The following is an 11,093-nucleotide window of genomic DNA, read 5'->3' as shown; positions in this document are numbered from 1 at the left end:
ATATATTAGAGTTCATATGTTATATCATGTGTATGTTATGTCATGTGTAAAAAGTATTTGTAAAGTAAATGACCATGCAGACAATGTCACATTAAAAAACTATTCCATGTCTACGCCCATGCCACCCTGAACAACCCCGATCCCGCCTGATCTTGGAAGCTAAGCAGGGTCGGGCCTGGTTAGTATTTGGATGGGAGACCACCTAGAAAGACCAGGTGCTGTAGGCGTAAAAAATAAAAAATAAAAAATAAGGGATTATAAGCTGACAAGGTCCTTGCAATCTGTGAGGTCAACCAAGGGTTGCCTCGCCAATCAATCAATCAATCAATCAATAGCTGTTCCGTGATAAACAGGAGTTGCAGTTATTAGGATAAAGTAACAGGCTCCTTTTGGGAAGGGCGGTAGCAGGAATTGAAGTGGGAGAACCTCAAGGAAAAGGGGAAGATGCACAGGTGGGGCTGAAGTCTGGCTGAAGGTCAGCTGACAAGCAGCATTTCCTCTGCTTAAATATCACATGACTTGTGTTTATTTTCATGTTAGAGGCTGTTTCATCCTCTCTGGACTTGAAAGAACTAATTTCAGCCCTCCTTTTATAACTCCCCTTTTTAGAAGGGGCAGTTTATTCTCCTTCTGTCAGCACAAATGTAAAAATTAGGAACACATCCGATTGCACCTGTAGTTACCCACTTGCAGCCATAATTAGCCATAAGCACTCTCCAAAAATGGCAAAAGCAGTTAAGCATGCCTGCAATTAAGTAATTGTGGGCATCATTAGTTGCATCGTTAGTCACATGAGTAACTTTTATGGTCGCCATGGCTACCTTCCGATACCAAATTACCCACCCAACAAGGGAGTTTTTGGCCTGAAAACTGACACGCCCCCTTCTCTGATGTAAAAATTGTAGTTTTTTTCCTAATTATTTCACACATATGAATAGGGAATGTTTGCAAATACAAACTATTTATATCAGACTAAAAAGAAATGGTCACCTTCGGTCCTGTGTGTTAACTGTTCATCATTTTTTTTTTTATTTCACATAAAACAAATCAAAGCTAGCTTTTTTTCCTTATGGGGAGAATAACTCGTTTATGGTATCTAGGTGACAATATAATCTTTCATTTGTATATTCTGTCCAATAAAGTTTTATTTTATACCGTAGTTATCATTTCCCAATTTGAATATCTGCTACAAATTTTCAATTGGAGAGTTTACTTCCTGTCTGAATTGAAATGATTAGATCTTTTTTTCCCCAGAGGGTTTTAAACTGAAAGGGAAATGGGCCCAGACCTAGGAAGACAGATTCTGCCTGGAGAATGATGATCTGTGAAAATGTCATTGAAAAATGTATTCTTAATGAATCACCAGCCTGAGAATAAAACATCATGTTCTTCAAAATCCCAAGAAATATGTATTCACATACTAAAGCAGAGTAGAATAGAGTGATGCATGTTTTAATCTATTTATGTAATAATTTCAATATGCTTGATATAACAACAGATTAATCATCCTTCACTAAGTAGCATGTTTCAGATTTACCCATCCCAGAGGTGAGTAGCTAGGACTTACCACTTCCATTTAAGTGTTTAGAAAGTATGGACTAGATGACTGAATAGCTCATAGTCCATGATCTGTCTATTGGCCTCATTTGCTATTTGAAGAGAGGAAAGAATCTGTCAGGTTTTCTGACCCTGGTGACTTTGGGTAAAGAAGGAAATCTGTCTCTAGAGCAGTGCTGTCCATCAGAACTTTCTGTGACAATGGAAATGTTCTATATCGGAGCTGTCCAATTTGGCTATCCCTACCCACATCTGGCTAGTGTGTGTTTGGAATGGGACTAAATGGCTGAGGACCTGATTTTAAATCGTATTTAATTTTAATTAATTTAAATTTAAGTAGGTATTTGAGACTAGCAGCTACCATATTATACAGTGCAGCTCTAAAGTGTATGGCTACAGCCAGAAAGGGAGGTCAACAGTGGCTCCAAATATGATAAAAAATGTGATAAATGGACAGCAAAGTATTTGAATCCAAAATCCTAGGCAATGGTTTTGGCTTTATCATCTCTTAGCTGTACAATCTTGGATAAAACACTTGTTTCTTAGCCCGTTACATTTTAAAGGTATTGTGCTGATGGAAGGGTGGAGACTAGAGAAGAATCAGGGAAGATCACAGTGAATCTATTGTCTTCCTATTGCCTGGGTATCTATGGTCTGTACGATAGAAGACTGTTCAGGAGAGAACACCGAAAGAGAAGTGAGATGGGAAATGTTCTTCCACAAATTAGGACCCCTTGACTATGAGTGGCAGAAAAACCAACCTCAATTTGCCTTAATCAAAAAAGAATACAGATACTATAGGTTCATATCTTCACCCTTAGATCTAGTGCTGGCTTCAGGCAAGTGGATTCAGGCTTTAATTGTATTTGGTTTCCTCCAATCTTTGGGCTCTCAGTTCTGCCATGCTGGTTTCAGCCTTGGGCTCTATGTGGTAGCAATAGGGAGCAGCAGGCCAAGTCCCTATAAACTCTCAAATCTATCTTCAGGGTAAAGAGGAAGAATCTGACACATATGCCATATAAAGATCCTTCATTATGGCTCATTGACTCTGGAACAACTACATAACCATGTGTGAAGTTGAGAACTCCCGCGGAGCCTGGGGTGGGCCCAGCCTTGCCCAAGCCACAGCAGCTGAAAATGGAGGAGAGCAGTTTCCCAGAGGTAAAGGAGAGTACTTCTAGGAGGAGGGTGAGTTGATGCACTGAGGCAGAAGACAACAGATGTCCTCTAGAGCCCGGCTTCCAAGACTCTGAAAGAGATAGCTCTGATCCCTTGAGTAATCACAGCATCGATGAATCCAATACAGTTAAATTCAACTCCTTTCAACAAACACACCCTAATACTACCTGTAAGCCTTCTGTTTCGAAGCAGGTACATGTGGTAGCCACAAAAAGTTACCTTATTTTGGAGATTTCTCTGGCCTTCCACTTTCGCACGTGATATTGCTTATAAACAGATCAGATTTAGTATTTTCTACCAACTGGATTCTAGGACTTTGTATCCATTAGGGGTTGTGCTAAGAATGGACAATGGTTCTTCAGAGATTCAATTTCCACTTGATCGAATGACTCGAGTGGCAGAGATCTCAAAGGTCATTCATTCATGCTGATAATACTGCTTGAAAACCCAAAGCACATTCTGCCAGTTGGCTTTCTTACTCTCTACTACTCTAGGGGGAAAAGAAAGAATCTGGCAGTAGAGTAGCTGTTATTTGTTTATTCATTCAACAACAATTATGACACTACTATATGCCAGGAATGGGGGTTGGTGCTGAAAGAGCCATCAAGAGAATCAGATACTATATGAGTGCTGTGAGTAGAAAAAGTATTGGGCTTCAAATCAGAAGACACGAGTTCAAGTTCCAACTTTGACAGTAATTATCACTCTGTTTTGGAGACAAAGGCCTTATTTAGAAGATTTTGAAAAATCCCTTGAGCTAGAAAACTCTTTGATTCCATGAAAGGTTAGATCTTCATTAGCATGACTAAGGCTTGCTGCCTGACCTTTGAGAACTAGGAGAAAAAACACTCCCCCACCCTCAGAATTCAGCACACATAACCTCTTCTGGGATTCAAGCAGAGAGGATCAAATTAAAGTAGGAGACACAAAAGGAGCTTTTCATTAACTCTTAGAAATTGTTTTCTCCTTGGGACTAGCTTATTACAAAAGAATCCCCAGGAGCTGGGCCACACCCCTACTGGGGGGTGGGAAGGTTGGTCATTCGTTGAGGGGTGGTTCAGAGAAAGAAGGGTCTTGCACAATGAACAGTAATTCACCAGCTGAGGTGGCGGGTAAGGGGCATGCGGAAGAAAATTCCAGGGCTTTGATGGGCTGGGGCAAGGCAGAACTGGAGCTGGGAGGATGACTGCAGCACTGGGCATCATTTGCTCCTCTGATGCCCCACAGTTACCCATATCTTCCCCAGGTTGGCTTTGTATATCTGCACTCTCAAGTTCTCTGAGTTCCAGAATCCAATGCTTGTCTAAAATCTCTATGAAACCACTCTGTAAGCAAACTAGAACAAGAGTTATCTAGTCACCAGGGTTCTTGGCCTGCCACACCTTGTATAGAAGAGCCTCATCTATATGTGGGACCTGGGTGGAGGAAGGGGGCCCCTGACCTCTCTCTTACCAGTCACCAGAGCTGGAGGATGAGAAATGCTGGTGGCTTGTGTGTGTGTTGGGGGGGGTGGGAGGAAAGCGAGGAGGGGTTGTCAGAATGAGTCATCCCAAGATTTGCCTCAGTGGTAGTAAACATCTGCTCTTGTTAGCATCCTGCAATGACCCCTAAGGTATTACCTCATCCCTAGCTCAAGATGTCTTCTATACCTCAAACTCCCTTTCCATCTCTGACTCTCTCATGTATGTGGGGTTCCCATGTGCACAAGGTTAAATTTGATTTTCTTTTGTCAATCTTTTTTCCTGATGATTTGATTATTTGGTCAGCCAAATGAAACAGAGGAGGGAAAGGGGAGTTTTTCTTCTTCTTCATACCTGTTTCTTCATAACTCCTTGTCTAGGAGCTGAGAAGAGAAGGAGCTCCATTTTCTTTGCTATACCTTCCAAGACCAGAGCTTCTGTCATCAAGCTGAGATGGGATGCTGTGAGAGAGCAGGATGTGTCACAGACTCTTGTTGTTCTTATCAAGATTGAATATATTTTCTTAATAAAGATTTCTTCATTTGCCATATGCCCTTAGGACAACTTCCAGAGACTTCGACGGTTGGGATTGTCAACAAAAATTCTCAAAAAGTGAGAAAAAAGAAAAAACTTTATTCAGATGGAATGAACAGTTTGCAAACTGGGAAAACACAAAACTGAAAGTGCAATCCACCAAGACAAAAAGGAGGCCTCTTTTTGTAGAGAAAGTGCCCATCGAAGTTCCCAAATGGTCCAATTTTATGTAAATGAGGTTTTCGAATTCGTACAGTTCTGATTGGTCAATATCATGCATTCTGATTAGTCATTGTAGAGCAATTCTGATTGGTCGGTATAGATGGAAATGAAGATATATTGTGCAATTCTGATTGGTCGGGGTAGGTCTCAGTCCAATGGTTGAAAGGTGAAACCCAGGCTTCCCTGAAATGTTTGACTTAGATGGCATAAATAAGCAGGGCATAGTGCAGGAAGCCAAGAGTTCAATCTGAAGTTCTTCCCAGTATACAGAGTATATGAGGAACCCCTGTCAGCAAATGGCTGGTAGACACTTATTATTTATAAAATTTGGGGCCTCAGTTGTCCATGGGGAGTCCATCTCAGCAGATAAATTCCTTCTTGGGGTTCACATCAAATGAATCTTTCTTCTCAGGGTCCACATGGTGTGCGTGTACATATATATGTACATATTCACTAGTTAGGGCTGTTTCTCTGTGGAGTGGGTCCACAGAGCTCTTCCTATCACTGTTCTAGAAGTAGAACTCCTGTGGATTTTAAAGAGGGATTTTAAACATATCAGAAGATTCTTCTGGCTATTGGGTGGAGAGTGCATCAAAGGAAAATCAGAGTGTAAGCAGGGGATACATGGAGTTAGGCGATAAATAGAGTTGCCCAAATGAGACATGAAGGTGACTGAAGTGGTGGTGTGGAGATGGTGAAGTGGACAGGAACCACATGTATCTTTGGTTCATTATTGCAATCTCAGCATCTAGCATGTTACTAGATACTCAATTAATATTTGCTGAATGAAAGAATGAGTGATGACTGCCAACTTTCAGCTTTGGTATTAAATTTACACGTTTTCAAGCTTCTCGTCATTGACTTCTCTTTTACTCTCATTCCGGAATATGGTAAGACTTGTGTTGTGAAAAGGAATGAAAAGTTATAGTAAGAATTCTGGTATATCAAGAAGCCTTCGTATGTACTCAGACAGGTTATCTCTTCTGAGGCAGGAAAGCTTCACGGAAGACATTCGATCAGGGCCTTGAAGGGTAATGCTGGTAATGCTATGGAGGAAAGGGGGAGAGGCATCTGACTCTGCTGACTATGTTTAATTTTTAGAGGAAAGAAAAATTTTAATTAGCAGAAACCTGTGGAATGTTGGCTGCACTTATAATCCTAATAAATTTATCTTTGTCCTTTCCTCGGTGCCCTTAAATGTAAATTAAGGAGGTGAGTGATATGATCTGTACAGATCCAGCCAGCTCTAACATTCTAAGAGTCTGTGCACCCATGAATGGAAATCTGCCAGGAATAAATTATGAAAGGAACAAAATGCTCTTCCTACCAGATGCCAAACTCGAACTAGGACCATTGCATTTATTTGGAATATATATTGTGTCTCCGTTACCCTTGAACTTCACACATATGGAAGTATAGTTTAGAACAGGGAAAATATGGTTTTATTGAACAAATATTCATTATTTTCATCACTAGCGGAGATTTTGAAAACTCAGCAACATCTAAATAAATAAACACTAGCAAAATCTGCTTCCCTTTTCCTGTACTTGCTTGATTTCTAATAATAATTTCTATTTTCAGTTGCATTTTAAACATATTTTGGAAGTCAATGGATGCTTTGAAAATCTTATGAAATATATGGAACACAACACAGCAAATATACATATGCTCAAAGTAATGCATGCAACTTGAGGATGTTCCCTAAACCTTAAGGGCTCAGGGTTCCAGAGTAAGTTTCTATTGTGATTTATAATGTACAAAGGGCATTTTTAAAATCTTGTTTAATACTTACAATTCTGAGAGAAGTAATATTAGCCTCATCTTACATATGAAGAATTTGGACCTCAGAATACTAATCTTTTTCTAGAAAAGTAAAGGTTGCTTACCTATACCCTATACTCCAGAGTTACTGGTCTCCCAAGGCAAGGAGGAGGGCAGTCAAAGCCGAATCCTGCCCAAGATTGATTTCCTAAGGAGAGACTCCTTTATCCCAAAGAAGTTGAGGCACCAAAGAGTTAAACCTCTCCCCCACTTCAGTGGCTGCAAGAAAACTGCCTGGTTGCTGAACCTCAGGTTGGGGAGGGAAAGATTGAAAAGTTGCAACAAGTTACATTTGCAAAATCTACATTCACAGCATTGAATATAGTTGGTCCAAAAAGTTGCAACTTCTGAATTTATTTTAAAATGGTCACATATTGGCAATGCCTTTGAGCACCTGGCAGAATCAAATGTATATCTTCTCTAGAGCAAAATACCTTTATCTTATGTATGATTTTTCAAATATACGAGCAGTACATGATCAAAAATAATCAAGCACACAAGCAAGGCCCCATGAGAAAGAATCTTTAAAAATAATAAAACAGGAGAGAAAAAAATGGCGTAGATGATAGAGGCTCTGTTCGTCCCTCTAGCGACCAAATCAAAGTTGTGACAGAAACAAAGAGCAAACAGAAAGGAAAATAGCCTGGGATATAGATGAACAAGCCCTACAACTAGAGAGAGAAACAAGAAAGCATTGTGCAGCGGGAAGAGGCAGGATGGGGCAAGGATGCTCTAGGCTGCCTGGTCCCGAGCAGCTGAGTGGAATGGAGGCTGCAGCAGCGACAGCGGCAGTTGCAGATGCATTTTAAAGGGGCCATGTCCACAAGTGGACTTTCGCGATGATGGACCTGCTCATTCTGAGCACCAGCACCAAGTCAGCTGTGCAAGGGAAACCAGAGACTTACAGATGTACACTGAATTGTCGGAGTGGGGCTCTGTACAAAAGTGCCAGCGGTATCCATTGTTCCCCTGTTGAGCCCTCCCCGCACCAGTGTGTAGACTCAATACCACCATAGCTGACACATCATCAAACTGGATAACAGAGGTCATTCTGCCCAGAGGATTCCCTGAAACTCCACCTCCTGCAACTCAAGGCCTCACCCAAGGCACATCCAGTTGTGTTCTTGGCACGTCAGGTGCCCCTTTCTGAGCAGTGCCTAGACTTGCACTGGTGGCAGCTAACCATGATTTCTAGCGTGGCCTCTTGAGGCAATTATAAGTACAGCATCTGCGGACTGCTTGCCAAATCTTAACAGGTGGCCCTGGAAGGGGACAGGCAAGGGCTAAACTTGGCCTGCAACTGAACCTCTCTCAGGACTTTGCTACTGGACACCTACTACACAAAGCCACACTCATAAGACTGGGAGACTTAAGAGCTTTGCTTAGTACATAGAAATAGACACAGAAAGGCAGGCAAAATGGGAAAACAAAGAAGCAGAAACCATATGCGAGAACAGAACAGAGATCCAGATATAATGGAGTCAAATAATCTAACAGATACAGAGTTCAAAACACTGGTCATTAAGATGCTCAATGAATTTAGAGGAAATGTAGATGAATTCAGTGAGAACTTTAACAAAGAGATAAAAAACATAAAAATGGAAATGGAAATTATAAAAGTGAACCAGTCATAAATGAAGAACACATGATCTGAGATGAAAAGTATATTAAATGGAGTAAATAGAGTGAATAAAGAAGAGGATAGAATAACCTATACAGAGGATGGGGAAGCCAAACACACATAATCAGAATGGCAAGAAAAAAGAAGTCAAGACTATAATAATAATTTAAGGAACATATGGGATATTATTAAATGTAAAAATATCCATGTCATTGGGGTACCAGAAGGAAAACAAGACATTGAAGAGCTATTTGAAGAAATAATGATGGAAAATTTCCCTAACCTGGTGAAGGAAATAAACATAAAACTCCAGGAAGCTCAGAGAGTCCCCAAAACCAGGAACCCAAAGAGGCCCACACCAAGACACATCATAATTAAAATGCCAAATGTTAAATACAAAGAGAGAATCTTAAAAGCAGTAAGAGAGTCTGCAGCCATGCCACCCTGAACAATTCCAGTCTCATCTGATCTCGGAAGCTAAGCAGGGTCGGGCCTAGTTAGTACTTTGATGGGAGGCCACCTAGGAAGACCAGGTGCTGTTGGCATAAAAAATAAAAAATAAGGGATTGTAAACTGACAAGGTCTTTGCAATCTGTGAGGTCAACCAAGGGTTGCTTCACCTAAAAAAAAAAAAAAAAGCAACGAGAGAAAAGCAGTTAGTTACCTACAAGGGAGCACCCATAAGACTGGCAGCTGATTTCTGAAAAGAAACCATGCAGGAAAGACAGGCTTGGCACAAAATATTCGACATGATGAAAAACGAGGATCTACAACCAAGAATATTTTATCAAGCAAAGCTATCATTTAGACTTGAAGGACAGAGAAAGAGCTTCCCATACAAAAATAAGCTAAGGGAATTTATCACCACCAAGCCAGTATTACAGGAAATGTTGGAGGGACTTCTTTAAGAAGAAAACACATATATCAAAAACAAGAATAAAGAATGGTAATAACTACACTCATGTCAACAAGTACCTCAAATGGAAAAGAATTAAGTGCTCCAACCAAAAGGTAAAGTGGCTGAATGGATAAGAAAACAAGACCCCTACATATGCTGCCTACAAGAGACTCACTTCAGATTAGAAGACACACACAGACTAAAAAGAAGGGGATGGAAAAAGATATTGCCTTGATGGACCTAGAGAGTATTACGCTGAATAAAATGGTCGGATAGAGAAAGACAAATATCACATGATTTCGCATACATGTGGAATCTAAAGAACAAAATAGACAACAACAACAAAAGCAGACATAAATTCATAGATACAGAGAATATTTTCAGGGCTACTAGATAGGAGTGGGGTTAGGGAGTACAAAAAAAGGCAAAGAGATTAAGAGGTACAATTGGATAGTTGTAGAATAGACATGGAGATGTAGAGGAGATGCATGAGGAAGATGGTTAATAATATAATAAATACGTAAGGGGGAAGAAGGGTACTAGATTTAGTGGGGTGATCATTCTGTGAGTTATGTGGATCTCTGATCACTATGCTATACAACTGAAACTGGTATATTATTGTATGCTAACTATAACTGAAAAAAAACCTCATTGATTTGTACAATGTAAATACAAGCAACTAATTGTCTATTATATTTCAGTAAAGGTGAGGGGAAGAAAAACAAACAAAAATAATATTAAAACAAATAAATAACATCAACAGACTTTCACATATTTCTGATGTCAGAATTATGAGACCCAAGCTATAAAACAATTATGCCTACTATGTTGTCATTGTTGTTTTAATAGCTGGGTAAGGGGCATATTAAAAAAAATTCCTAGAGAAAGTAACCTAACATGTTTGAAAAAGAAACAAAAAGAATGTCTATAAATAAAAATTATAATAAATACAATTAAGCAGTCAGCAACAAATTAAATATAATTAAGTACAGAATAAATAAACTAAAAATAGATCAGAAGAAATTACCCAGAATGTCACATGAGAGATAAATATATAGAAAATATGAGCATTAAAAATACATGGAAGATAGAATGAGGAAGTCTGATATACATTCCATTGAAGCTCCAAAAGGAGGAAACAATAATTTTATGTCTTTTGTATCTCCTTAATTTTTTATTATAAAATTATTTAAACATACATGAAAGAAAAAAAGTAGAGAATATAGTACTATAAACCCCACATACCCATCACCAGTTTCCATGAATATCAAGATTTTGCACATGTTTTCATTTTCTCTCTTTCTGTTTATGTCTTTGTTGGTGTATTTTAAAGCAATTCCCAGAGTTTATACTGTTTTGCCCAAGAGGCAATATTTGAATACTAAGTGGCTGAGAATTTTCCAAAACCAATGAAAAATATCATCCACACAGATTCAAAAATTTCAACCATTCCCAAGTGGGATAAACAAAAAGAAATCCACATCTGGATACTTCCTGCAGAAACCACAGAATATCAAGACAAAGACAAAATCTGAAAAGCAACCAAGAGATTGCATAACTTGCTCAAGGCCATGTAGCTAGACAGTTAAGCCTCCTTTTGGGGTCATTTAGTTCTAACTTCAGCATCTTTCCTCAGTACTACATTAAGCCTCTACACTATAAGCCCTCTTTGCTCAGGTACCATTCAGAGTTGATCTACTTACATCCTTCTTCAACATTGGGATCAGAAGGATTAATAGCCAGTCCTTTACTCTTCTGTTTTTACTGAAGGATTAATCTTAGGCAAGGACTTTATGACTTT

The 11,093-nt window shown here is 39.4% G+C and overlaps 2 pseudogenes; both read left to right on the top strand.

The window, feature by feature from the left end:
• Nucleotides 1–108: 108 nt before the first annotated feature.
• LOC111742893 lies at nt 109–227 on the top strand (annotated as a pseudogene).
• Nucleotides 228–8,820: 8,593 nt separating this feature from the next.
• Nucleotides 8,821–8,939, top strand: LOC111742911 (annotated as a pseudogene).
• Nucleotides 8,940–11,093: the final 2,154 nt, after the last annotated feature.

Source organism: Pteropus vampyrus, unplaced genomic scaffold, assembly GCF_000151845.1.
Source record: "Pteropus vampyrus isolate Shadow unplaced genomic scaffold, Pvam_2.0 Scaffold103, whole genome shotgun sequence".
In the NCBI taxonomy this organism is placed as follows: Eukaryota; Metazoa; Chordata; class Mammalia; order Chiroptera; family Pteropodidae; genus Pteropus; species Pteropus vampyrus.
This window is presented reverse-complemented; position numbering and strand designations above follow the sequence as displayed.